At 34.1% G+C, this 26,167-nt stretch overlaps 1 long non-coding RNA gene across 1 annotated transcript; it reads right to left on the bottom strand.

The window, feature by feature from the left end:
- Positions 1-14,998: 14,998 nt before the first annotated feature.
- LOC149580431 (uncharacterized) lies at positions 14,999-17,740 on the bottom strand. The gene is made up of 3 exons (XR_016359952.1): positions 17,549-17,740; positions 15,569-15,653; positions 14,999-15,283 (listed from the first exon to the last, which is right to left on the bottom strand). It is a non-coding gene; the product is annotated as an uncharacterized LOC149580431 (long non-coding RNA).
- Positions 17,741-26,167: the final 8,427 nt, after the last annotated feature.

The raw sequence follows: 26,167 nt of genomic DNA, 5'->3' as shown, positions 1-26,167 counted from the left end.
TAGATCATGGTTTGTATTATGGTTAGGATTGAAATCTTGATTAGGTTTGAGATTATAGCTTAGGATTAGGATTATCATCAAGGTTAGGATTTACATCATGGTTAGTATTATGGTTAAGATTTAGGTTTCAATTAGAGTAAGATTAGGGCTTAGAATTAAAGGATTTTCATTAAGGTTAGGGTTTACATTGTTTTTAGTATTAGTGTTAGAATTAGGATAAAGGTTTTAAGTTTATGGAATTGTTAGGATCAATGTTGTATTTAGGATTATAATTTAGTATAACTTATGGGTTAATAGTTAGGTCAATGGTTAAGGATTTAGGATGAGGGGTTATCATATAGGTTTATGATTTAGCTCAAGATTAGGGTTTAGGGTTTAGAATTTATAATCAGGGCTTAGAAATAAATTTTAAAATCAAGTTTTATGTTTAGGATCTATGGTTATGGTTAGGGTTAAGGTTTGCGTATTCATTTATAATGGTTTTTTAGTATTATGGTTGCAATTAAGGTTAGGGTTAATATTAGTAATTAAAATTTATAAGTATAGTTAGGATTCAAATTTATCAATTTTAGGATTATAGTTAGGTAAATGGTTTTAGGGTTAGCTTTTGAAATAAGTTTAGAGTTAGGGTGTACATCATGGTTAGGGATAGGGATAGGGTTATCATAAGGGTTAGGGTTAGTGGTATTATTAGGATGAAGGTTATAATTATGGTTATTATAAGAATTATGATGAGGGTTAGGAGTAAGGGTATTTTCTAACTATGCTTTGGTTATGATTCAAATTGAGCTTTTGTTAGGATTCAAATTAGGGTATGGTTATCATGAATGTTAGGGTTGGGTTAAAGGTTATGGTTATAGCTTAGATTAAATTATGGTTAGGGTTAAAATAGGGATATATTAGTTTAATTAATGTTATGATTTAAGGAAAATTAAGGTTAGAGTTAAGGTTAGGTTAGGATAAGGTGCAAATTAGAGGGAAAATCTTTGATTTATGGTTAGGGTTGAAGATAACTTTAAAGTTGAGAGTTTGGTTATGGTTAGAGTTAATTTATTGTTAGGATTTTATTATACTTTGGGGGGTATTAATAGAGTTCAATTAGGGTAATAAATTATTTATATTACTCTTAGGATAATGTTGAGGTTTAGGTTTCAAGTTGGGTTACATATCATTTAAAACAAGGGTCATGCTTCATGTATGTACATGTGTTTATGTATGCATGTATCTCAAATGTAATATTATAATTTAGGATTAGGGTCAACTTGTTTTAATTTTATGTAAGTTAGGCCTCAATTAGGTTTTGAAATAAGGTTTTAGTTAAGGGTTATAATTAGGCTCAATTTTAGGGTAAGATTTAGGGTTATGACATTGTTAGGGTTTATACGAGTATAATTTAGCATTATTTAGGAGTTAATATTAAGGTCCATGGTTAAGAATTTAGGATAAAGGATTTAGCATATAAGTTTATGATTTGGTTCAAGATTATGATTTAGGGTTTATCATTTATAATAAGGGTTTATAAATTAAATTTTAAGATCAAGGTTTATCTTTAGGATCCATGCTTATGGTCAGGGTTAAGGTTTGTGTATGTGTTTACAATGAATGGTTAGTATTATAATTACAGTTATGATTAGGATTAATATTAGGGTTTTGAGTTTATAAATATGGTTAGGATTAAGATTTATCAATTGTAGGATTATGGTTAGGTAAAGGGTTTCATGTTAGTTTTTGAAATAGGGTTAAAGTTAGGATGAGGGTTATAATTATGATTAGTGTAAGAATTATGATGAAGGTTAGGACTAAGGGTATTGTTCAAACTATGCTTTGGTTATGATTCAAATGGGGATTTTGTTAGGATTCAAATTAGGGTCTGGTTATCATGAATGTTAGAGTTGGGTTAAAGTCTATGGTTATGCTTTACATTAAATTATAGTTAGGGTTAAAATACAAATATATTAGTCTAGTTAATGTTATGATCTAAGGAAAATTAAGGCTAGAGTTAAGGTTAGCTTAGGGTTAGGTGCAAATTAGAGGGAAAATCTTTGATTTATAGTTAGGGTTGAAGATAACTTTAAAGTTAAGTTTTTGGTTATGGTTAGATTTAATTTATTATTAGGATTTTATTATATTTAGGGAGAATATTAGAGTTCAATTAGGGTAATAAATTAATTATATTACTTTTAGGTTTAAGTTGAGGTTTAGGTTTCAAGTTGGGTTACATGTCATTTAAAAGTAGGGTCATGTTTCAAGTATGTGCATGTGTTTATATATGCATGTATCTAAAACTTAATATTATAATTTAAGATTAAGGCCAACTTGTTTTAATTTTATGTAAACTAAGCTTCAATTAGGTTTTGAAATAGGGGTTTAATGCAAAAGTTATAGTTAGTCTCAATTTTAGGGTTATATTTAGGATTTAATTTATCAAGTGACAATTTTTTATGTAGGTTAAAAAAAAAGGATTAAAATTTACTTAAGATCTACTAAACAACCCTAATTTATTAGAAGTTAATAAAACACTTATTATATTCTTACCAACTTTAATACTAACTTCTATATGTTAATATGATCTTTATATTTTTTTAACATATTTAAACAATATTTTGGTTGCATTCAAATCAATTTAAAGTTTATGAAATTTTCCCTTTCATTTTTAATGACTTTTAAAGTAAAATCTTGATTGTAGTAGATTTTTAAAATATGTTTTTAAATATTTGAAAAATACAATTACTAAATAGAAAATAAGAATATTAATAGTTTTATGCATGTCTAAATAATAATAATCATGATGTAGCTTGTTTAAGAAAATAGACTGAGTTAGGAAAAAATCTAGATTTTAATAAGATGTGTCTATATTTGTATATATATTAAAATCTTTCTATGTTCTATACATATTTAATAAATATTTATATTCTAATCATGAATACTTTTAAAATAAAATCTAGATTTTAATAGAAACTTTCTATAATATTTATAGAAATATTTGCATTCATTCAAATTTAAGTTATTAAAGAACAAATAGAAACATTTCAATCAAAACTATGTGGATTTTTTGAAATGACTGGGCCTCCCGCTCCTGTTCGAAATATTGGATCTCTTGCTCATGGTGTTCATGCCTCCTCTCCTGATACGATATTCGGTTCCCCCGCTCTAGGCATTCCTACGTCCTCATCCTTCGTTGCAGTGTCTACTCCTGCTGGTCGTGTGGGTGGTTGTGATGTTGGGCGGTCTACGAAAGGGGTTGCCCTGCATTCGGCCTTTGCTGCAGGTGGGGTTAGGGATTCCTCTGTCCCTCACTCGGCTCCTGGGTCACCTCCTTGTTCGGGGGGTAGGTCTTTTGCAGATGTGGCTGCCTTCGAAGCCGGCTTACATGGCCACTTGCAGGTTCATCTAAACCCCCTCTTGTGACGCCTGTAATTGCTTTAAAACCCATTAAGTTTTCTCTTGACCCAGATTCTGTTGAAGATATTTTTCATACGGCTGAAGATCTTTCCTCTTTGGCTACCATATTTTGCTTCCGAGGTTACTGGCCCTCTCTTGTTGATCTACATGTCTAGATCTCCAAGAACTGGATGCCACTTATAGATAATAATGTCCACATATTCCCATGTGCAAAAGGTTTTTTTATAGCTAAGTTTCAAAGTTCCAATGATAGGAAGATTATTTTGTGTCACAATAATTTTTCTTGGCTGGATAGATTTCCACTTAGGGCCAAACCGTGGCATATGGATTTTGATCCACTCATGAAATCCTTTAATAAGTTTCCTATCTGGGTTTGGCTTCCTAATCTTCTGTTACATCTTTGGCAAGATTCAATTTTTGAAACTATTGGCGATTTCCTATATGTGGATGCTGACACTTTGGATATTCTCCATTCGACCTGTGCGTGCTTTCTTGTTGACTTGGATGTTTCTATGGGCCTTCCTGAGGTGATTTTCTTGGATTCCCCGAGGGGTTCTTGGACACAATTGTTGGATTTCGAGGGTATCCCTTTTCATTGCAGGAATTGTCTCTTGACGGGTCTCATTGCTGCTCATTGTGCTGTTGGGAGATCCAAATCAAGGCGACCGCCTTCTTGGTGGTTAGGGGCCTCCTTTGAGCACTATACGGTTAAACAGCCCCGGGTTGCTCCTTCGAATTCTATGACTGAGGCTAGCGTCCGTTTTGAGCCAGTGGTTGAGGAGGATGCTTTGGTGGAACATTCCTTGGATGTTCCCGCAAATTCTGTGGCTGAGGATAGCGTTCATTCCGAGCTAGTTGTTAAGGTGGTTTTGGTCTCTCCCCCTGTTTCGGATGTTCCTCCTAGGGGCCAAAAGTTGTCTAATTCTCACAGGGAGTTTGTTGTGGCTTCTACGTCCCATGGGTTCCATGGATCTTTGTCTTTTGAGGATTGGGTTGCTAAGGTAGCGAAGTTAGAGGATGGTTGGATTGCGGTTAAAAGGAAGAAGACTAAGTCTTCTGCTCCCCCTTTAGATATGATCCTTCGGTTGTGAAAGGGAAACTTCAAATCAAAAGGAAAATCCTATGTTCCCTTTTGCTGACTAGTTTTATTGTGATGGTAAACTGGATGCGTTTCTGGTTTGCTAGTTACTGGTTTGGGTGGTTTTTCAGGCTGCTTTGCTCCAATCTGTGGACTGTCCAGGTTCCAGTGTTTTTATGGTTGTTTTTTCTGGTCACATCTGTTGGTCACAAGGCCCTGTAAAACTTGGTTTATTTGTTTAGTTGGTTTCAAGTCCTTTTAAAACCTGGTTGTGCTTAATGGTTTATCTTTCTCTTGATGTAAAGGGTTTCAGGGCCTCTTCAAAACCTGCTTTTACCTTAATCTAAAACATTTCAATCAAAACTAAACTTTCTATATTTTTTACATGTTTTAGAAACATTTCTATCCTTTTTAAATTTAAATAATTAAATAATAAATAATAAATAGAAACATTAATAATTTTTCGTGCTTTTTAAAAAAAAAGATGGTGTCCTCTCCACAAAACTCAAATTGCTAAATCTCAAATACATCATGTCTATCTAATGATTAGCCCAATAAATTAAAATGTTATCTATATCCTTTTTTAACTTAAATATAGTTTGTAATGTTTCCAACAATGCAAATATTTATCAGCCATTTCCTATACTCTTACATTAAAAATATATAGTAAATGACAATAACAACGCACAAATTCTATATAATAAAATCTACTAAATTGCAGGAATAGGGAAACAACCATCACCATAAAGGACATCGGAGATCAAAGTTGAAGATCCAATGCTGGATGGTCTATATCTGCTCTAACAACTCTCTATCAAAAGCTGACTACAATGGGATTATCCCTAAAATATCCAACATCTATCAGAGAGCTCATTAAACACCAAAATCGTGCTCTTTACTTTAAGTGGAGATTCCCAAATATTGATATATCTGGAAGAGAGAGGACGAAATCTGCCATGCATGAGCCACCAATAGAGACTGCATCTAAGAGAATACTTGGTTAAATCGAAATATCCGCTCAAAGTGGTATAATAATGCTTGCTCAGAATTGCAAATGAATGGTAGCGACTCAAATATTGCCTCTTTCGTTTGGAAAAGAGATTAAATATCAAAAACATTTCAATTCTAATAACATCAACAAGTTTCTTGCTGGACAACTATGAAAATAATCGATTAATTTGCTCATCATTTTTTATTTGCAAGGTCATCATTCAATTCCCATCTATGTGGATTGTTACATTCGATATATTATTTGTCCAACTATCATGCACCACTTCATTATCTCTTTTGCCAACACCCACTGAAATGGTTAAAACATTTTATAAGGTCATGTTTGTGGGATAGTTGGTTCATTTCTTTTTTCTTACACGGTTACGTTCGCTAGGCTCCTATAGTGGAGTCTGTTGCCATTGTAATGTTACACCTCTCAGCATAATTATTTTTACCAAGTTCAAATACATAATTAAAAGGTACAAGCATGAAAATATTGTTTTGGGCCATGATATTTTTGATTTAGAGGAGTATTTTTAACAATGAAGTCACCATTATTTCCAAGATTCATGTAATATTTATAGTTTAATTAAATTATTTAAAAGGTGAACAAAACCAACTATTATCAATTGTATATTTTAAATGTTTCTTTTCTACATCCTCATATATTGATTTTGTGCATTGAAATCAATACACTTATGTTGGTTTTTCATATTTATCACCCACTTTTGAATGACTCACCAAAATATTTCATCCTCTTAATAACCTAACTTTCATAATATAATAATAATAATAATATATATTTTTGTTACTATAATTTTTTTAAATGTATTTTTTAAAAATTATTTTTAAATTTTTTTTGATCAGTAAAGGCCAAAGCCATATATATATAAAGCTTGTAGGAAAGAATGGAGAAAAAAACCTATCCTATACATTTACATAATTAAAATGGGCATACCCCAGTAATTTACATTGAAATAATTATATACATTTGTCTGACATTTGAATATTATTGCAAATTTAAAAGGGGCATACCCCATTTTACATAATTTTATAAAGGGCATCCCCTTTTCTGTAAAGAAAAAGCTATTCAACTTTTCTGAATCCCTCTGTAAGTGTCCCATACCATAATTATAAATGCTTGCTTGTTTATGTCTAATGCTCTGCATACTTCAAAAATACAAAAACCATAGAAGAATGTTAGCTTTTATCAATAACATTTCCTAGAAGAGGGTAAAGAGTTTGTGACGAGGATTGGTCTTGTTGTTTGTTTACTTTAATTTCTAATGTACATCTTAATTCTCCATTTAATCTACTTTAGGGTATTTGCATCTAAAATTGGTTTATATTTTTATAGTCAACTATTTCTAGATTTGGGTTTATGTTAGTTTTTATCAATTAAATTTCATAGATGAAGGTAAGGAATATGTGCTAAGTTTTAGTCTTATTGTTTGTTTATTTTAGCTTCTCTTATAATAAGTAGGAGATATATCCACAACAAGTCAAATTGTGATATTGCTATTAGGATTTAATTATGTAGTTTTTGATTTAAACTCCTTGACTCATGTTTCATGAGTAGTGACTCACACATAAATTCATATCTCATGAAAATAAATGGAACACTTAGCACTCATTGGATCTAGGTGATGCTCATAGAGGTGAATCATCAAGACTTCTCGGAAGGTCACCCATCCTAATACTACTCCATCTCGAGTGCGCTTAACTACAGAGTTTCCTCCATGGTTAAACCCACTCTCCATGCAACCCCATTTGCAAAACCTTCACCAAGTGTTGTGCCTTATGAATCACTCATTAGAAAGCCCCTTAAGCTCATCAAGTGATAAGTAAGAGATATTTCCACAAGAAGTCAAATTGTGATATTGCTACCAGGATTTAAGTGTGTAGTTTTTGAGTCAAACTCATTGACTCATGTTTCATTTGTAGTAATTCACACATGAATCCATCTCTCATTAGAATAAATAGAACACTCAACACTCATTGGATCTAGGTGACCTCCCCAGAAGTCCCAGTGCTTCACCTCTGTGAGCATCCACTTGATATCAATGATTTAACTCGTAGACATGTTGTTACTGTGGTTTATGTCTGTTAGGAATTTCCCTTTCAGGCTATTTTCTTTCATCTCTCGTTACCTTATCTTTGTTATTTTCTTTGCTAACCCTTGGTTAAATTAGGAATTCATATAGTTGCATTGTTAGATTGCATTCACTTAAAAACATAAAATACCAAAAATATATCTCTTATTGTGGTTAATTTTGAAATAGCAAGTAGATTGATCATCTTATGCGAAATTGGTTCAAACCAACAAAGGCCTCCTTGTGAACAAACACATTTATCTTCAACTGAGTGGATTCTAGTAGGTCACAAGATTGCTTGGAACCTTGGAGTTGATCCTAGATCAGCTTTTCAAGAGAGGAGTTCAAAAAGATTCCTACCATTAAGCATTGTGCAAAATGACAGCTCAACAAAAGTGGTGCTAGAAGGAGGGCCTGAAAAAGCATTCGACTCAAAAACCCAAGTTTTTGTTTGAAAATTCTACAAATTTTGGAAAAAAAAAGAAAAGAAAAGAGAGTTCCAAGTCTGTGAACTATTTGAAGTGTGCAAGGTGCGCTAGGTGCACAAGTGTGCTGTTTTGAGAAAGTGTGCTTCTGCAGAGGTGTGCTTTTTCCAGAATTGATGCAAGCTGGAAGATCCTGATCCATCATCATCATCCACTCTACATTATACTTCACAAATTCCCATCATTATACACCATGTCTTTCTTCAATGCCCAAAGTTCACCTTTGAATATAATTGGTCCATTACATGACTTGCCCAAAAATCCTAAAATTTTTTGCCCACGGTTCATCTATGGAGAATCACGAACAACAAAAGATCATATTAAAATTTTCAAAAAAATTTGTAATCGAAACTAGATTTAGCATATGGACGTGGCATGCCGCCTTTTTCCTTACACTTTGGGGGAAACAACATTCAATTGGTACCTCAATCTACCACCAACATCAATAAGGGATTGAAACTCTTTTGAGAGCAAGTTTCTAGAACAATTCAAGATCTATATTGGTCCAGCTATCATACATCATCAGTTCATCTCAATTAAGAGGGATCCCCATGAGACTATTTCACAGTTTAATCATTGCTTCTATAGGATTTATCAAAGGATGGAGTTTCCATACACTATACCACAAGAGGTTGTCAGCTAGATCTATTTGGGAACAATGGATTCATTAACTTCTATTTTTCTAAGAAAGCTCCCACCCAAAGACATTGATACCATTGAAAAGGTCTTCAAAGAGGTTGTTACATTCACAAAGTAGGTTACTGCTGCTCCAATGCCAACAATTACATACTCAGGGTATGAGCCCTAAAAGACTGTATTCTTTGAGCAAAAGACTTCTCCACCTACTAAACTTGAGAACAATATGAATAGAGAAGTTAAGGCCATGAAGGAGATGATGTCTCTTTTATCCAATGAACTCATCAAAATAAAGTTAAATTCCTCAAGAAATCAAGGCAATCATCCAAGACAACTTGCTCCCCAGAACAATTATTCTCAAAATCAGAGCAGAAATTTTGGCCTTTATAGTAATATCAATGAGAATAATGGTATTACAGGTATGAGTCCAAGTGAAAATGGATACGGCCACAATGATGTTTCAGATCAACCTCCCCAAATCATAGAAGAACAACCTTTGAATTTTGGTGCAATGGTGTTTGAATCATGTGATAAATCTACAAGAGGACAAAATGATGAAGATGATCAAGAGGAGTTTGTGTTCCCATTCAATGAAGAGGAAGAGCATGGATACTCAGGGATACATTTTTATGGCAGCAATAATATAAACACACAGTTTGAAATGAAGAAAAAAAATCTCTAATGAAGAATGTCTCTCAATGGTTACAACCTACTCCTCAAGACATGCAGGTTTTTAATACTCCAATGCATTATGAGGCTCCAACCAACATTACCCTGATAGTTCATAAGGATTTACATGTAAAAGATGACATTTTGAAAGGTTTTGTGGATATCCCAAGAATTTTTTAGGACGCATATAATTTTGAAATGTAGAAGGTCCCAAGGTTGGTGAGATTTTTGAATCAGGAACCCATCAAGAAGAAGATACCAATACTTCCTACTATGATAGTGATCCGCCATTGGATAATGATAAGATACTTCACTCAAATCAAGATATGTCATACGATGAGATGTGGAGAATAATTAATTTGGTCTCAAGCTTGACTACGAAAATGTCATTTTGTGGGTATTCTACACATATATCAGATCATGCAATAATTGATTCATGTAGAATCCATCCATTTAGGTTCCATTTAGAAGAAAGTTGTCCTGATTTCTTGTTAGCTTGGGAGATTGCAATGGAGGGAAAGTATGATTTTGAACATGCTTCTTTGGGATATGATGGAGAAAACACCTTTGTTTTTTATTAAGGAAAACATGTTTTGAAGGGTGCCTGAAACCCTATACAAAGCTTAAGATTTTCAATAAGCACTGTGACAAAGATACTATAGACTAAGAAGGATCTAATTAATAGTGGTAGAATGGTCTGTCACCAACAAAATCAAAATGTCTGATTAGGAGCCGAAGAACCCAACAATGGGCTCCACCTCCAAAAGCCAGGCACAACGAGGGAGCTCACGATTTTCCCTTTGATTTAGAGCCTCCCTTGCCCGACCTAAGAATCAAATCTAGTGGAGGAATAGAGGGATTAGCTTCCTTTTATTTTACAGCAGTCCATCCATCCTCCACCCTTGCTGCCTCACCAAGTCAAGCCCCAAAAGAAGAGAGGAGGCTAGGAAAAGAAAAAGAAACCAACAGATCAATCTCCCTAGGATAAAATGAAGAAGACAGGTCTCCACAAGGGCTAGGAGGAGCAGCCAAAACTGAGATAGGAGGAGGGACAGGGACCTGACACGAAGGTCAGACATTCACAACGATCAAAGGCTTTGAAGAAGCTTCAGTCGGGGGAGAGCCAGCCACAGGGGGAGAGCCATCCTCAGGAACTGGGAACACATCCAGAGACTTATGCATCGTATAATGCTCGGAGGAGGCCCCTGGCCATCAGGTAGGAGGTCACCTTAGCTTGGACTTCGCAGAAGAGCAATGAGCTTCCATGTGACCTGTCATATGAAAAATCCTACAGCGGAAGGGGATACCTTCGTAATTCAGAATTTGGGTCCAGGAGCCCCTCGAAGAGGCCAAGCAGATATTCTCTGGCAGGCCCTTTGAGGCATCCAACTCAACAGATATTCTCTGGGAGGCCCTTTGAGACATCTAAGAAAACACCTTTGTTAATGATATTAATGAATCCTATAATTTGAAAGGAAGGTGTATGATTGAGTTTGCTACTCCCAAGGATCCCAAAGGTGACAATTCATGGTTTAAGGCTAATGATGGTGGTAATAGGCACCATAAAATCAATGTTCTATCTTTTGGCTCTTGTTCTGATAGCTATATTACATCATCAATGCAAGTGTTTCCATGTGTATGTGGAGTTGTGTACCATGAGATAAGACCACCAGAAGGAGAAATTACAATGTGTGAGTGTACCCCTATGGTGGGGGACTCACTAGATCAGGTGATATTTTCCCATTATCCCTCTCAGTTTGATGATTTTCAATTTAAATATGATGGTAAAGGTAAGAGAACTTGTTTGTGGATTAATCATGGTCATGGAGAGTTATCAAAACTTCTGATTTTGTGTGATTTGTGCCCAGAATTTGAACCAAGATTGTCCAAATTTTATTTTTCTAAGTATAAAGACAAGTCAACATTTTTTAGGACTATACGGAGCATTTCATTACTATTGCACATAATGAAAAATCTACTGACAATCATCCCACATTCTTTTTATTCATAGTTTTCTGTATATAAGTTTTTTTCAAGTTTTGTTTTGTTTTTTTAACTCTTTTTAGTCTTTCTAGTTAGTTGTTAGTTTTCTTTGAGTTGAGTATTTTTGTTTGGGTTTCGTTTCTTTTTCTTTTTTGGTCGTGTCAGTCTGGGGGTTAGGTGCAATCAAGATTCATTCTTGACACATCTCATAAACCACTCCTTGTGGTTTCAACCTTTAGGGAAGAGGTATTTCTTTGTCAAAGCATTCAGATGAAATTATTTATTGTACTAACTGAAAATGGATGCTGCTTACAGGTGTAGAGGACTTTCAGTCTTGAAATCAAAATTGTAGATTGATGGTTCTCAACACTTTAGAAATCTAAAGATTAACTATCTTAGTATTTTTTAATCAAGTTTGATAGTAGCAAAGGGATAGTTCAAACTTACTAGTTCAGACTAAAGAATCTTTTCAAAGAACTGCTAAGATTATTGTTTGGTGTGAGAGTTTCCTAAAGTTCATAAAGAGGAACGCAAAGGTTATCAAACTAAAGAAAGAATCTGAGAAATGACACCAATGCCTTGGGCACATAGTCTAATCGTGGTCAGGGTACAAAAAGAAAACACAAAAAACAAAGGTGGTGTTAAGAATTAAAGATTCCAAAAGGTCTAAAAAGGGTAATCTGACAATAGGGATATGCCCTCCAAAATGGCTATCCAACATCTATAAATCACTTTTATGGAAGAATCAAATGGAAACATGCGAGCTCCATGAAGCAGAATTCAAAAGATTACTCAGGACCCCAAATGCAAAAATGATAACTCGTTAAGAGCCCTGAGAATGAATTTTCTCATCTGGTCAGATAGTGATTGATACACATGATTTGCGAGAATTCTTGATGAATGAACCGATGGAGGGGAAGATTGTTTCCAAGTTGCTAGAAGATCATGATAGACTGCACCTTAAAGTGTCAAAGGAAACGAATACATTGTGCACACACTGAGCTTGAAGATTTGAGATTCTAAAATTTTGATTATCAAAGAACTTGAAAGTTGTTTGAAGTGCCTGGAACTTAGTTGTTATTTGATGCATGTAAAAGAATGCTTGCTAATGAAGAAATGCCTTTGTGATTTCTTCCCTTTTGTTGGGGTTATTTTTTGTGGTTTCACAACGCATGCCCCATTTTTCCTAGAAATGGGGACCCCTAGTAAATGTTTAATCTCCCAAACCCCTAGTCTAGGGCCTGGGTCATTTTGGAACTCTTCCCGATTCTAGATCAAGTCCTAGTCTCTGATTGGACAAGTACGAGGTGTTATAACTGAGAAAAAATTATAAGATTTTAAGTGTTTTAGTGCATAAATGCACACTTGCGCACTAGCGCACATGCACACCTATCCAAGGTGCGCAGGTGTGTTGAATGCAAAAGTGCGCACTTATCTCCCTTTGGAGATGCACCCAAAGGGTGTGCACTAGGTCCAAAACTAAATTACCTAAGGAAAGGTGTGCACCCCCCCAAGGTGCGCACATGCGCACCTTCCAAAAACCTTAAGGCAATGTTAAGGGTGCACACATGTGCACCCCACCAAGGTGTGCATTTGCACACCTTTTAAACAAAAAGCTAAAGAACTCTAAGTCCCCATTTTGCACTTGGCACATGCATGTGTGCAGGTGCACAACTATGCTAAAATGGCCATAAAACAACCATTAAGCACACCTTGCACACCTGTAAGGGTGTGCTAGGTGTGCTATTTTGCATTCCAGGCTTTTGGGGGAGAAATTGATTGTTTTGATTATTTTCGAGTGTTTTGGGCTAAGGTTTTTTGTCAGTTAGAATTTGTTTTGGGTTAGATTTTTAGCTCTTTGGACTAATATCTTCTTTTGTGTAGATAAAAAAGGCATCCTTAACTTGTCAGGGTTATAAATTTTGACCTAGAGTTTGGAATTCAAAACCATTTACATTGTTGGAAAGAAGAATAAAAATCTAATTTCAGTCCCTAAAATAGTGAGCTTTTGACTACCTAGTTTTAGGGATCGATGAAAGTTTCAACTTGAAAATTTGAGCACAAGACCTTTGAAAAAGCCAGTTAAAAATGCCTAGAAAAGCTTGTTAAAAAAAATATGAAATTTTTTTAGACATTTGATCGTTGGATAATCGAAATCACCTGGTCTCTAACCGGGAAGGATAGGGTAGTCAGAGAGAAGAGAAAATCAAGGAATAGACTTCATAGTGCATGAAGATGTGCATAAGACGAAGGTGTACAAGTGTGCATAACATGAAAGTGTGGCACATAACGTGCAAGTGCACAAATTATAATAACATCTTCATTATTAGCAGCAATATAGATCTCACCTAAGTTGGTAACCTTCACCTTCAAAGGAGTCACACATAAGTTTTGATTCATGAATTTGCACTGAAAATCAAATATACAGAGGTTGGACACATGAATTAGAACATGTTCCTCATCTTATGCAACTATTATTGACAAGATTCAACACAGGTGCCTTGGGATTTCAGATAGAAGAAGCAAAAGGCGTTCAAATCTATGAAAGTGTTTGGCTATAAAGAGGGTATAACTCATAAAAAAAGGTAAAATAAGCACACAAGAGTGCTCCCATACCTCGTCTAAGAAAAACCTAGAAAACATTTTCAAAATAAAAATCTTTGATTTTTTGGTGAATTGAGCACCTTGCACAAATTCTCTGAAGGTGCGTAGGTGTGCAAGGTGCCCTATTCCAAAGGTGCGTTGGCAATTGACTACCAGTTCCAAATTTAGAGCTTTCCATGCACTGAAAATGCATTCTAACGACACTCCCAAAAATGCCTAGAGAAGGTTAAGCTTCCATTTTTAGAGTTTCCAGTTAATCTCAGATCATCTTCCAACTTCTTTCTTATCTATTCTTCTTTTATTGTTTTAAGTCATGTAAAGGCTCATGCAACCATTAATTGATATAAACAAGGGTGGAGTCCTGCTTAGCACCATTTAGAGAGTCTGTTTGTACATAATTAGATTTAAGCACATGTTTGCATTAAGAGATCTATCACTCTCAACATAAATTGAAGAGATGATTTCTTATAAATTTAGGAATGTCACATGTATTCCAGGCCATTATTTTGATGCAATAATATATGCTATTGGTGCTCTCATTATGAGTGTAGTTATTCTTACTAGAGTGTGTTATTTTGTGGATTCTTGTTCATGATAATAATGGAGCCAATAGTTTTGTTGTGTTTATTTGATTGTATGATATTTTAGTTCTGGTGTTTGTTGCATGTTGATGAATTCTGTTGACATATAGAGTTGGAAAAGAGATCATCCTATTGTTCCTACATAGCTTCTTGTCTCGCATGAGCACACTTTCTATGGCCTTGTGATTTGATAAGAAGTGAAACATCTTTTGGTTTTACTAAATTCCCATCAACGATTGCATCGATGGATTTGAGGAAGCGCTGCTCCTACTTTCATTAGTTTCCTACCCAATCTTTTCAATGATTTAACTCATAGACATGTTGTTACCATGGTTTATGTCATTAGGAATTTCCCTTTTATACTATTTGCTTTCATCTCTCATTACCTTATCTTTGTTATTTTATTTTCTAACCCTTGGTTAAATTAGGAATTCATATAATTGCATTGTTAGATTGCATTCATTTAAAAATAGAAAATACCAAAAACATATCTCTTTCTTTGGTTAATTTTGAAATAGTAAGTAGATTGATCATGTTATCCAAAATTGGTTTGAACTAGCAAAGGCCTCTTTGTGAAAAAACACATTTATCTTCAACTGAGTGGATTCCAGTAAGTTGCAAGATCACTAAAAACTTTGGAGTTGATCCCAAATCATCTTTTCAAGAGAGGAGTTCGAAAGGATTCCCGCCGTTAAGCATGGTGCAAAATGACAACTCAACAGATAGTACTCCCCCTTTGTCTATGACTCGATCCATATAGGACTACAAAAAACTTACAATATAGTTGTTATTGAAATTTTGCACGTGTAAAATTTAAGTATTAGTATAAGAAAAGTACATAAATGCCATTCATTTCACAAAAAATAGAAATTTTCTTGTATTATTCATTTTCAAATATACAATCGATGTTTTCAAAAAATGAAATGAATTGATATGCTGAAATGAAAATCTCACACAAGCCATGAGTTTAACTACTATCTTTCATATATATTAAGAATAAGGAAAATACAACATATGAGAGAAGAGTTAGGGGTAACTAGTCATTGCCTTTCAGACTTTGACTGGTTAAGTATTCTTTGTTGTTGCTCCTGGTCCAGCCCTCAATTCGGTAAGCTTTTGGTTTTTTGTTCTCCTGCAAAAAAAAAAAGAAAAATGGGGTTAGATCTTTATGATCTAAGCAATAACTGGTTATCAACAACTATATACTCACACATGTCGTATTTCTCTTATTCTGAATACATACAAAAAATAGTATGTGTATTCTAAGTGTTCAAATGCAAATCACAGAAGGGTAATTTATGAGAGTCATGAGCCTGTGCTTGAACCTCATAAAGTATTCTTTCACATATCACAGAATGGGATAGTTCAGTACTCAATTAATTGCTCCAGAAAGTGATGAAGAGTTAACACAACTTGCTGTAGGAAGAATTATTTAAATTTTTAAAGATAGCTGAAGACTTTATTTGTAGTTTTGAATGATAAAAGACAAATTACAGCAGCTTTAAACAACAAGTTAAAGGCATCTGAAATAATTTATTAGAAAAGAGATAGAGAATCTGAAAATGAAAGAGATTCCTGGTTAATACTTCAGAGACCATCAAGGGTGGCAGTTTCCCAGTGCTTTGCTAGGGTTTAAAAGATTTTTGATGGTCTCAGCCAACAAAGAGCATTTTATGCAGGGAACAAGTGTACACTTGGATGTAGCAAGCCAGCTAGTTACATTAATTGTGGCTGTAGAAATCCTTTCTTTGGATCATCTGAATACCATTTATTTGCCACATCAAAGAGGGGTTTGCGAACAAAAGTCCAAGTTGCTGTAGATTATTCAGATTCAAAGTTTGATTCTCTTAAGCTCCAAGAAGAGCTTGGCTATCATCCCTAGGAAAAGAGAATTAAAGTTGAAAGATGCTGAAATTGCTGTTCTTAAGGTTAATCATAAAGCAACACTTGTGTTTTCAAACACAACAGATGATAAGCGTGGAGAGAGATACCCTAAGGTAAATGATGGTCAAGATGTTTTGTAGAGCCTTAGCATCAACAGTATTCCTGTGATTGTGTTCATTGGATTGAATGCTTTACAACATTTTAATGGACTTGAAACAACAACGCATAGAATTAACAATGCATATGATATTGAAGCAATCAGTGACTGATACTGAAATTGAGGATGACTTTGATGCTGGATTTCTTTCCTTGGAAATGAGTCAGATTTTTATGAGTCATTAGAAGATTGGACGAATCTCTTGGAAAGCCATTTAAAACTAAGACAACTGTATAACACTAGATATTATGAAATGGATACTTGATATGAATGACTCGGTGTGAAATGCTGCTCATTGAATGTTGAAAAATAAATTTCCACTTTAGTTTCTTAGTATCAAGCTCCATACTACATTTTTTTCACAGAGGATTGATAAGGGAAATACCCAGAGTTCCAACAGCAAGCAAAGGTCATCATAATGGAACTGTGACTAAAGTATAAGATGGTAGTCACTCTAGGGTACAAAAGGCTTCTTGGAAAGATTTGGTTGGTGAGATTGGTAGAGTTTCTTTTTCACTTTCTAGCACTTGGAGCTCTGGAGAATTCTCAAACTATTCTTATAAAGAAATTAGCAGAAAACTTTTAGATAGAAGTGAAAAGCTTGTGATGGAGAAAGCGACAACACAATCCAGAGACATGCAAGTGTCAATAACATAGTAATAGAAATTTCACCATTAAATATCAAAGTTTTTCCAGTCGTGGCAGCTCCAAATATCTACAGCAAATCATTCACGGCATAGCTAAAAACTAGTAAGATTCAACAATAGTAACATGTGTTATATAACTTCCAGAATTCGTTTTCTTCAGCAAAAAACCCTCATGTAAAAGTTATGAATGCTGGAGCATATGATATAAAACATACAAAAACATACCTCCAAACAGTAGGTTCAAAGAAAGCAAAAACTCGAGACGCTGAAAAGTACAAAGATTTCCAACAGACATAAAAAGAAAATATAGAAGCTCAAACATAAACGTCTCCAGCATACCTTCCAGCAGATCCAACAATGGTAGCTTCGAATTTTGTTTCTTTTCAACTTCAGTGCCATGAATAGTAGGAAGATGAGAGCATATGACCAGCAAGATCCAATAATGGCGGCCATGAAAACCACGAAAACCCTCATTTCTCCCCTCTTCATCGAATGGTAATGTGAAAAAGAAAATCTATTTTAGGGCATTCATAATATATCACGCTCTTTTCCCTTTTTCATTTTTCTTTTGAAATCCGCAAGCTTGTAAATGGGATTTTAATCCCTTTTATTTGTTTTGCGTTGAACATAAAGGGGGGTGGGGTTTAATATGTTTATGCTTTACGTTTGAAGAGATATTTTCTTGATCTATTTCTTTCTTTTGCATGACTATAATAATGTAAAGGAAAAATATTAAAATGATAAATTACAAATCATTTAATATTTTTTCTATTTTCTTTGATGCAAAAGAAAGTGATTGGATTAATTCCATATATCATGGTCTTAATTGAAAGAATCAATTTCAAACATTAGGAGCTTTTTTATGAAGAAATTTGGGGGTCAAATTTGAAATTATTATGGCAATTGAAGAGCCTTCATTGACTGTTGGAGACCTTTTGGGGTAGTTTTAGATGAGTCATAGGTTTCATTATGGGTTAGTAAAGTCTTATGAGGTATGAGACTTTATTTTGGAAGTTTCTAAACCCTTATTTTCATGCTACCTTTCTAGATTCAACCCAGGTGTTGGGTTTTGTACTTAATGAGTTTTGCAACTCATTTTTGAGAGTTCTGATTATGCAAAGAAGTTTATGTGACTACTTTCTGAGTCCTTAACCTTATTTGCAAAATTTGTAATTCATTTTGGAGGCTTAATACAGGTGACAACAGTTGTGATTATGCTATTTGTGTCAATGTTTGAACCTTCTTTCCTTTTATAATTTTGTGTGTGATGATAGAATGATTTGATAAAGCAATTTTGTGAACTGTTCTTGTTCCTTATTCTTTTGTCTCATTCCAACACCTAGTTGTAGAGGGGTAAGTTTATTTGTAGGTTGTAATTTGTGTTTTTAAAGGTGAAATTAGTAAATGAGAGGCATATGTTTTCCTTCTTTTGCTAATTTATTCCTCAGACCTTATTACAAATCACTTATGCAAATCTTTATAGAAAGATGTGTTTTACTATACGTCAAGTAGCTATATAATCCTTCTTTGCCAAGTGTGTCTGAGTTTTCATTATCACTTTTGGTGTATCACCCATCTCTTAGTTTAGCCTTTAGGTTTTAATTTTATTTTTTAGTAATTTCTCTCCTTTTTCCTGCAAGTTTAGATTAAGTTAATGGAAATCTCACAGAATACCCAATAGGAGCTGACCTAGAATCTAGAGGTCTCATTTCATTTGCATGTCCCACGAAGTGAAGTGATTCCCATGTTAAGTTAGGATTATTGAACTTTTTCAGTTCAGTTCTGGGTGCACATTCTGCAACTTAACAATACTCATATATTGCATGACTCAAATTTTTTGATGTATCTTTATCATACCTTTGATCTATTTGTTCTCTAAATTACCTTCTTTACAACATTTTCCCAAATCTTTTTCTTTCCCCCTTGTCTTTGTCACTCATGTCTATTGCTGGGGTTGGGAGGATGTAAGCAAACCATACTTGTCAAGAAATGTCTTGTGAATTTGGATGATCATGGTTAGGGCATGATCCCATGTAGTTCTAACCGATGCCAAAACTTGAATCTTGATCCCCATCTTTGCAAGTAAGTCAATGAGGCTATCAACAATATAAATATTATGATTTGTTTGTACGGATTCCTTTGTTGAAGCTAACTCATGTTGGATCACCTCCGAATGGGGTATTAACATTGATTATATAGAGACAAGTTTAGCCCTCAGTTGACTATTTATTGTTTGTAGCTCGACCAATCTCCCTTGTGCAAACAATAATATGTTGTAATGCATTGAAACAGATCCAAAAAATTGAGAAATAGTATAACCATAAGGTTTTAAGTCTCCCTCAATCTTTTGAATATTAGCTTGGAATCGATTTGTGAATCTAGGCACATCATAAAGAGTATTGTACAGATCTTGGATTTTATTCACAAGTTCCTCTAGGTTTTGTACAAGTGTCAACCACTCAACCTTTGTCAATGCAATTTTAGTAGAGACCTTCTCAAGTACCTTGTTTTTTAAAATTTATTTTCCTGACCAGGCCATTAGCTTTTCATTGGTCTCTATATCTTTTGTATTTACCTTGTCAAATATTTGCACTAGTTGAGAAATTATAGCAGCTTGTTCATCAATATAATGAGTTTCAAATGCATCAACAAAAATATCCTTGATTTCATGTAACACTTGCTTCTACTATTTCTCTCTCCTCATTTCTTCTTGCCAAAATATCTTTTAAAATAATAGTTTGTTCAAATGAAAGAGTCTTCAAATCCCAATCGGGTAGTTCAATAACTTCTTCCAAGGTAATAGATTTACCTAGATAACTCACCTTTTTTTCTTCCTTTTACTCTTCATAGGTGTATTGCTATTCAAAATAGCTATGACTTGAGTGTGTGAAGATATTTCACCACTCGGTCTATCTTGTGCATGAGTACCAAAGGAAACAACACTAGTACTTGACAGGATTTTTGTTTGAGGAACTTGCACCTAATGTGAAAATGTATAATCTGTAGCTACTTAGGTTAGAGTGTGAGCCCCCACACTCGACATTTCTTGTGATGTATCAACTTTATTCTCTTCCTTCTCATTCTCTTTAGGACCACTTTCCTTATTTCCCCCTGATAGAGGTCCCGAGACTTGTGGTCCTAGCTAGCCTATGGTAGACTAATCTAGACCTTAGATTCTTTGTCTTGTTCTTTCTCTTTCTTGTCTTCCTCTTGTACCTTAGTGGATTCTTTTCCTTACTTTGTCTCCTCAGCATTTATTTCCAATATTTTGGTCTGAGATGATTGTTGGAGTTGTTAAATTTGTTGGATTTTAGCATTAAAAGTCAACAACTTGAACTAATGTCTCACCTATCTTAGGATAGTCCTTTACTTGCTACAAGATTGGAGTGTTAGATGTGGATAAATGGATAGGGGATACATTATCCTAGTCTTGAAAGCCTAGCACACTTGTGTCTTCTTCATGAGTATGTACGTATTCTATTGTTAGAATTTTTTTCACTCTCTTCGAAATTTTGTCTAATAGGTTCTTCAAGCATGTCTAGGTCATTATACACATCCTGCTCATTTTCTAGTTCAACTTCTTCAATACCCTTTCCTTTATCATCCTTGTTTGTTTCTTTTTCAGTAGTTAATCCAAAAATGATCTTCCATATTAATCCACTTTGTTTTATAACATCATCAATCTTATGTTATAAAACCAAAAATGCTCTATAATTTGGAACAAATGTATTCCTATATTTCTCCAAAACTTTTGCTATTTGCTTATTTGTTAACTTAGGCATGAGATTAGCAAGTGCTTCTTCCCTAATCTTCCTTTCAGTCTTTTTCATGTTTCCATTTGACATCAATCCTATTATGCAACTCATTAGGAATGGTATTACCTACATCCATAGGTGCAGTTTTAAACTTAGTCATCATATCTAGCACTACTTCCTCTAACTTGGTCTTATCTGCTGCACTTAATGTTCCAAAATTTATAAACTTAAATCCAGATAAGCTTGTAGAATTTATAACATTGTCACATACCTTATGAACTGATTTATGCTTTTTCTATACTGCTACTTGGCAGTGAATTGGTTCATCATATTCTATCTTATCTACATCTTCCTCATCATCATCCTTTTGTGCAATGAATTTCCTCGTCCTTTGTTGAGGCCAAAACTTAGTTGCTGAAAATTTCATATTTGAAACACTTGTGCCACTTGAACCTTCACTTGGTTTTGTGAATTTTGTAACTCCTTTTCTCTAAGGTGGCTCAACACTTTCTTCTATAGCAGCTCTAGTCATTGGTCAGACCGGTGAAGGAGGAGAGATGGGTTTGGATATAACCTTTTTCACAGATTTCTTCACCTTGGGCTCAATAATTGTAGCTTTCTTGGCCTTCTTATCCTGTGATGAAGAAAGTTCTAGGGCTTTACCCTTCTTCTCTATGCTCTCTTCTTCCTCCTCTACATCATCATCACCACTCTCCCTATCCTATCAAGACCTTGTGTAATCATCAGGGGTCCTTCACCTTCAGCTTGTGTGCCTAGTTTCTCTTCTAGGTCTTTTATCACCTTCTTGCTCTTCTTCCTAGGTGACACAATCTTCACATCAATTATTATCTTGGCCTTTTCTACCTCAAATATACCAAAAGGCTCGATCTTTGTATTAATTTCTTTAGAAAGCAATGTAGTAAGTGCTTCACTCACATCATCAATATCAATTCCATAAGAAAATGGTTTAAGCCAGGCTACCCTCAACTTAACTTCTTGAACATATGTGTTATCAGTATCCACTAGAAAATACACATGATAGTAATATTATTGTCTATCAAGGATTTAGGAATCCTTGTCCTTTTCCTCATTTTTTGCTTGAACTTGTCAAAGTAGCCATCCAAAATACTCTCAAAATTATCTCCCAAATTCCTAATACATTCACCTGTTTGTTTGGTTATAGGTTTCCCTTGCTCCCAAACAACATTAGCAATAGTAGGAAAATAATTTTGGAGATAAAAGAAAATACACAATATCAAAGATCTGAATTTACACATAGAATTCTTTTCTCTCCTAACTATTTTTTTTTTTTTTTTGCAAATTGTAACCACTGGAGCTCAGTAATATCATACTCATGATCTTCCTTTACAATCTTCCAGGCTTTGTTTATATCCATACATGCCACACTGTTCAGTCAACTCGACTAGTAAAACTTGTGTGCTATCACGTGTATTACAAAATCTATACATGGATTTGTGATGTATGATATTGACATGCCATGACCATCTCACTCAACCTTATTATTTTCCTCAACAACATCTTTGATTTGTAGCTCATGGTTTTCCTCTTCTCAAAGGTTGGATACCCTGTGACTGCATGTACATGATTTTCTTTTTAATGTTCACTGGTCCATTCTCCAACCATAACTGCATATCATGAATCTAGATCAAAATGGATTTTACTCATTCCATTTTAAGATTTATTGGGAATTCTAGGATGATACTTAACCCTTTCTTCTCCACAAAATTGATTCATCCTTTAGAACTCCTTCTTTACACAGTTTCTCATATGCCATATGAATCTCATAATCTCCAACTTCAATAATTTTGCATGATTGTTAGAAATGTTTATAATAACTGAGAGGAAGGGGGGGGGGTGAATAAGTTACTCAAGTTCTATATGTACCACTTGAACAATTAAATATTAAACACATCCCTGTTTTGCCGATCCTACTTAACTCTCTACTATAAAATTGTCATAAACTTAACTCGCATTGCATAATGAAAATATTATCACATGTAAAACATTTATAAGATATTCATCATAGTTTGACACTAGGATTTTATGTGGAAACCCAATTTGGGAAAAACCACCAGCAACATGTCACTCTTTTTCACTCTTTCGAAGTGAGCTTTGTTAGGAGCCAACCTTGTTAAAGATTATAATACACAATGTTAAATGTAACTTGGTTAAAGAATTTAATCACCCTATTAGGAGTGGCCTTGTAAGAGGACTTTGATCATTCCATTTAAAATTTTACCTAGTTAAAGAATTTACACATACTCTTAAGTCTTCAAATGACTATTAGGTCAACCTATGTTAAAATAATTTCAATACAAATTGTTGAAAATGATAAGAAAGAAAACAATAGGTTTTGATTTGCGTGATTACAACTCACTTTTTTTGGTTCAGATCTCTGTTCGGTCCTTATGCTAGTTCACTGATAATCCTTTCTTTGTCATCTCTGATCTTGATCTACTTGGACACTCTTCAAGCCATTCATCCAATCTTCTCATCAGTACTTAAGGCTTGTACTCAACCTTACTTATCAACAATAGCATCACATCTGCAAGCTTTTCTCTTTTAACTTCACATTGACTCACTTGTGTGTTTCTGATCAACCTTGCTCATTATGACTTCCTTCACATACAAACTCACACACACTAGATGGAGTTGGACTGGGCACCAAATGTTCTATTTTTTATCACCTTAAATAGAAAATTTGTGCTTTTACCATTTTCTACATCCATCATAGATCTTAGGGTTTACGATCAAATTTAACTCAATTCAATGTATTTGTTCATCTTCTTGATCATCCTTTAGAAGCTTCTCTAGAATCCTTCTGTTAGGTCTTTACCTAATCACCACCTCCAAATTATCAAGTTAATCTTCAACACATTTTACATCTCCCAAGAAATCAAATTAGTCAACTTGATCATACAATTTCTTTGAATTTGATCTTTTACCATCACTTGACAATCATTGAACTTTGACACTCGATCAATACTAAAATACTCAGTCATTGTTTAAGATTTCTGGCTTGGCATCAACTAACTTACTCAGTCAATACTAATGCTTGGTCAACACTAGATTCTCCTAGCACTAATTGTGGCTCAGTTGACACTAGCATTATTTGACACTCCTTAGTATTTTACTCTTTTGCTCAGCTCAGCTTAGCTTCTTGACATAAACATTTACTTTTCTTTATCAAAGTCTATCTTTCTTTTCACAACTTCAACCTTTCCTCTAGGTGCTATAGTTATGAGTAGCTCTCAAATCCTCTTCATGAATCAAATAGATAAGACATTTAAATTACGTAACAATATGTCTCATCCATAGATTTGCCATCAATGACAAAACAACAATTGTTCCAATTGTAATTTTCCAAAAATCTCTCTCTTTGGCATTGATGGAAACATCTCAAATATTGAGGATACTAATAATAACTTAATTACCATACAATCCAAAATATTTCACTTTCAGAGTGACCACTATCCTTAGTTGCATTTTGATTCTCATCCATTCAAAATTTCAAACTCCTTTTGTCAATTTTGTCTCTTTCATGATTCTCTCTCTCTGAGGTTTATCTTTCTTTTTTAGTAATCTTGTGACTTCTTAGTAATCCCTCCCTCTTTCATTTAGTTTCTCAATAATCTCCCCCTCTTTGAAAATAATGCCAAAGACGTATAGTTGTCTTAGCTTCAAATTCTTCATACATCTAAATTATTTATATTTTGCATGTCTAGCTGATACTTGTCATCTATCTATAACTGATCTTTTATGTTGTACTAAAGTATTCTACCTTAGGCATGTCCCAAAGTAAATTTGTATTGAACCACTGTGTAGAATGTTCTATGTAACACATGTGATGCAATGTACCTTGGCTTCTTAAGTAGCTTTAGTTAGGGGAATAACCCCTAATTTACCTCTAATATATTCATGAGCATCTTTGGGTAATGGTTTTGTGAATATATTAGCAATTTGTTCCTTTGTATTCACATATTATAGCTTCACTTCTTTGTCTTGATTTAATTCTCTCAAGTAGTGATACTTGATAGCAATGTGCTTTGTCTTAGTGTGCATCATTGGATTCTTTGAAATGTTAATAGAACTTGTGTTATCACAATAGATAACTATTGGATCTATAATCTCTTCTTGCATGTCTTTCAACAATTTTTTAATCCACATTATATTTGAATAGTTCACTATAACTTCCACATACTTAGCTTCAGCTATTGATTGGGAACTACAATTATATTTCTTATTTGTCCATGACACCAATCTCTTTCCTATAAAGAATGCACCTCTACTAGTGCTTTTCCTGTCATCAATATTTCTTACCCAATCCAAGTTAGTGAAAACCTTTAGTTGAAATCTATCACTTCTCTTGTAGTATAACCCATCTCATTATCTTTTTTACATCAATCATGTGATTTTCTTTAGAATTTTCTAAAAATCTAGAAACTATCTCAACTGTCAATGCAATATCTGGTCTGCTGTGAACAAAATAATGCAATTTTCCTATCATGGATCTGTATAGAGTCTAGTTCACATAAGTAGAATCATCATTCTTAGATAACTTATGCCCTATAGACATAGGTGTGCTCACTGACCTTGAATCTTCCATACCAAAATTCTTAATATTTCCTTGATGTATTTGGTTTGTGAAATGAAAACACCAAACTTCATTTGGCACACTTGTAATCCAACAAAGAATTTGATTTCACCAAACATAGACATTTCAAATTCCTTTTTCATTTCATTAGCAAATGATCTACATAATACTTCTCTTCCTCCAAATATGATATCATCAACAAATATCTCAGATAATAGTACTTCATTTTTCTTACCATTTTTCAAATATAGATTGTTGTTATCATTTGTCCTCTCAAAACCAATTTTCACTAAATAGTTATGTAACCTTTCATACCATGCTCTTGGTGCTTGCTTCAATCCATAAATATCTTTGTTCATTTTACATACCTTGTTCTGCTTGTCTGGATCTACAAATCCTTCAAGTTGTTCAATATGTACTTTCTCCTCTAATATACCATTTAAAAATGCAGATTTGACATCCATTTGATATACCTTGAAGTTATTGTAATTAAGCATGCAAGAAAAGTTTTGACTCCTTCAAGTCTGGCCACAAGAGAAAAAGTTTCTCCATATTCAAATCCTTCTTCTTTTGCATAACCCTTGCATA

Source organism: Cupressus sempervirens, chromosome 1 (genome assembly GCF_028749045.1).
Source record: "Cupressus sempervirens isolate cs-2001-9-10 chromosome 1, ASM2874904v1, whole genome shotgun sequence".
NCBI lineage: Eukaryota > Viridiplantae > Streptophyta > Pinopsida > Cupressales > Cupressaceae > Cupressus > Cupressus sempervirens.
This window is presented reverse-complemented; position numbering and strand designations above follow the sequence as displayed.